The sequence below is a fragment of the Akebia trifoliata genome, unplaced genomic scaffold (assembly GCF_017979445.1).
Source record: "Akebia trifoliata isolate Shusen 1 unplaced genomic scaffold, ASM1797944v1 Contig01043, whole genome shotgun sequence".
Taxonomy (NCBI): domain Eukaryota; kingdom Viridiplantae; phylum Streptophyta; class Magnoliopsida; order Ranunculales; family Lardizabalaceae; genus Akebia; species Akebia trifoliata.
The window spans coordinates 12,871-17,160 of NW_028237439.1; positions in this window are offsets into that span (position 1 = coordinate 12,871).

Genomic DNA, 4,290 nt, shown 5'->3' on the forward strand with positions numbered 1-4,290 from the left:
CTAAGAAAGAGATACCTTGCCTCGGAGCTCAGAGATCAGATCCGGAGATAGAACAAAGTAAAGAATACTATACGAGGAGCTATTCTATCAGATCTGAGGAAACAAAATCGTTGCATTCGAAAAAAGGTGAGTATTTTTATTTTTTATTATTATTATTTAGGTCTTGTTAGTAATGTAGTTTTATTTGGGAATTAGTAGAAACCGGCGTTTGCCGGGCGGGGTTGGTGCCTAACACCTTCCAACCCCGTAACGTGATCCCCGGACCCGTATTTTTCTTTCATAGATTAGTTTATTTACCTTTTAGAGTCAAAATTCGATTCCTAAACCGTAATAAATAGGTGGCGACTCCCAAACCTCAAAGGTTAAAAGTGGATTCGTGCACCCTGCGGATCGAGGGCGCTTTCAACACCACTAGGGGGTATAGTCCCAGTATTCACCAGATAACGGACTCTGGTCGTCTATCTGACCTACCAAATACTTCTTACTCGTTTTCTACACTTATCTCACCAATCTCTTGATCTGAAACTAAAAAATGGAAAAGGAAAGATGAGTAACAATGATTACCCAATAGGGAAGTAAAAAATTTCTGCCAAATAACCTCTCCTAATATGAAGGAATAAACAAACTGAATTATTTTAAAATATGCAAAGTTTTATAGAAGAAACTACAATTAACTGGTACATATAGCTAGGGATGAGCAACTAAATATTTTAAAACTCATATTACATCAATCAACAGTACATACTATAACATTTTCTTTTTATACAAATTTAATTGACCAAATGAAAATATTAAACAAGCATTTCATTTTATATATCAAAATAAGACAACAGATACATAACACACAATGTTGAAGTAGTGAAATTAGAGAGTTGGGATTCAAAACTAGATCGCTCTCAATCGGGACATGATTTTTCATAACAAAGTATTAGTTTCTAATTTTGTAGCTGGTCGTTGTTTACCACACTTGCGAGATCATTTATCCGGCTCAGGCTGGCCGTTTGACGTGACCGTAAACAATGGATCTCTTTTCGATGTGTCAGAATGTTCGACTACTATATATTGTTAGTATCACTGATTAATCATCTTCGTTTATGCTTATCAGGCGTGCATGTGATTCCCAAATATACAAACCATTCGTATACAACTACCTTTACATTACAAGTTCACTGGTAAAGATAGAGAGGAATAAACCCTGATTTTAGTTGTGACTCTACTCTCATAGCGTCCCATACCACATATGAGCTTGGTGGTCCCTACCGTACATCCCAGGATAGTACACCACTCCGAATGATATGACGCACTATCCCTTTAGGCATTCACAGACTCTTTAACAACTCACAAAATAATTACATATATATGTGTAGGGAAATGTTCAGTACCCAACCATTTGCCCAACATGTTTTGTCCTACATGGGTTAGAAGTTTTTGGATGGACTGATTTTTGGTGAGGATGATCTCTACGGTTAGAAGATCATCCTCACCAAAAATCAATCCATTCCAAAACTTCTAACCCCATGTTTAGAAATTGAAAATTTGTGGACCGTCTATTTTTTGTAAACCATTTGTGATAGGGTTAGAAGTTTTGGAATGGGCTGATTTTTGGTGAGAATGATCTCCTCAACATAGAGATCATCCTCACCAAAAATAAGCCTATTCCAAAACTTTTAACCCATGTAAGACAAAACATGTTGGGCAAATTGTTGGGTAAATGGTTGGGTATATATATATATGGGTCCCGTTCAACAACAAACATTTTGGTAAAACATTTTTCAAAACATGGGATAGAGGTTTTGGAATGGGCTGATTTTTGGTGAAGATGATCTCTACGGTGAGGAGATCATCATCACCAAAATCAGCCCATTCCAAAACTTCTAGCCCCAGTTTACAAGTTGAAAAATCGTGGACTGTCCATTTTTTTGTAAACCATTTTTGATGGGGTTAGAAGTTTTGGAATATGCTGATTTTTGGTGATGATGATCTCCGCACCGTAGAGATTATCCTCACAAAAATCAGCCCATTCCAAAACCTCTAACCCATGTTTTGAAAAATGTTTGTTGCTGAACATTTCCCTATATATATATATATATATATATATAATATATATATATATATAGATATATATATATATATATATCTATATTATATATATATTATTTTCTTTTCTTTGAAAACAAATAAGAAATTAACTATACAAAGTTGAGAATAGATATCCAGTTTCCTACCATGCAACTGTGACCATCCGACCTAAAAAAATAACAGAACTTGGAGCCTCTGCGCCAACAAAATTTAAATAAATATACAACCAATCATTATCCCTGTATATCCCTCACCAACCTACAGACAACATTACAATGTAAAATGCAGACATCATCCCTCAAGTGTGATTCTTACATTTTATCATTTCATCTCATTTTCTCATTTTTTTTCAATTTTCACAATTTTCAATCCGTCGAACAAGATATTCACTTTCTAATGCTTATCAACTCAATATGACTTCATTGAATATTAAATTATTTTTTTTCAATTATGAAATTTATATTTTTTTCAATAACATTGAAAAATTATAAAACTTATATCAAAACAGGATCTGAGCAGTACGCAAAACCTAACTAGTGGAAATAACCCGTGAAATATCATGCCCACGTATAATTTGTTATAAAATACAATTAAACATATCAAATATGTAAGTTCTGGTGTGAATTTGAAATAACAAAAAGAATTCTATATTTTTAAACACATCACAAATTTTTTTAACAAAATCTTAAATACAATTTTCACAATCTACGATTATTAATAGAAATTGAGAGTTCTTTACAATCTCTGTGCGAGATGATCGAAGCGCGTGCGTGAAAATCGAGACTATTGACGCGAAAATCGAGATGGACAGAACTTCGAGGTGGCTGATTTTTGAATCTGGCCTGGTGGTTTCGAAGATCTCGATGCCGTGGTTCTTTCTCCCTTCTATTATGAAGGACGGTTTGACCTCGAAATAGATGAAATCTGAGGTTGAAGTTACGAAATCCTCGTATATATGTACGACTATTTTTTGATGATATAGGATGAAAAATACAAGAAAATTGGGTGGATTTTGTAGAGGTCGAGGCTGCAAATGTTTTTCCCCTCTACGTCAAAGGTCGAAAACTCCGTTCATGGCAAGTCTGAGTTGGAAAGTCGAGGGAAAACCAATTTTTTTTTAAATATTGGCTAGTTTTTAGATGGTTTTAAATGACGATGAATAGTGAAAAATTATAAAAATTTATTTACATAAATTTTTGGGACGAAATCGGTATTTTACCTATTATTTCGTTTGATGATAACTTGACCGTCCAGACTCCAAAAGTGACGAATGAATACTCTATTTTATCTAATTTTTTATTCCGGATCTAATTTTGTGGTCTATTTCTACAAATTCTGTCTCAAAAAAAAATTTACATTTTTGACCCAACAAGACTCTAAAATTGACTTTGTTTTCATTTTTAACGATAATTTGACTTTTTAATCTCCAAAAATGATAAGTAAATAGTCCATTTTTTTTTATAATTTTTTATTATGAATCCAATAGTGTGATCAAATTTTAAAAATTATTGCTCAAGCAAAAAGTCATTATTTTAGCATGGTTTGACTCGATAATCGAGGATTTTGCAATTTTTCTGTTCGGACTTGCATTTAAGCGTGTTTATAGGCTAAAGTATGTTTTCCAACCATTTTGAACCCAATGGTGATGTCAAATTTCATAAAAAATTATCAAAATAAAATTTTATCGTTTTACCCTAAGTCCCACTTTTAGGATTTTTTTTTTCAAAATTCAATTATTTATTTCCTCGAGATACGAATAAAAATTTGGGGATCAGCATTAAATATATTAAAAAAAACTACTAATCAAATTCAATTGGATATATTAACAAGGCGTGGGAGCACAGCTCTCAAAGAAAGTCAACAACCTCCATTCAACTATCATCTTATGTGGCATCCAACCTGGATTAACCCTGTGGTGGCACATGTCTTGAAATTTTGGGTATAAAAGAACAAGAAATCTCTTTGCAACATCACAAGAAATCTCTCTACAATATCACTAGTCACCATCTTCAGCATTTTTCATATTCTTTTTCTTAATCCAACTTAATCTTTGGAAAATCGTTGACAAGCATCACACTAGAGTTTCATCATTCTCTCATTCCTCCTACTAACCAAAAGAGACAACCAACTAAAATGACATCAAATCAAGGTGAAGACCATTAGATCAAGATCAATTACACCATCAGAGGATTATTTTCATCTCAAAGAGTG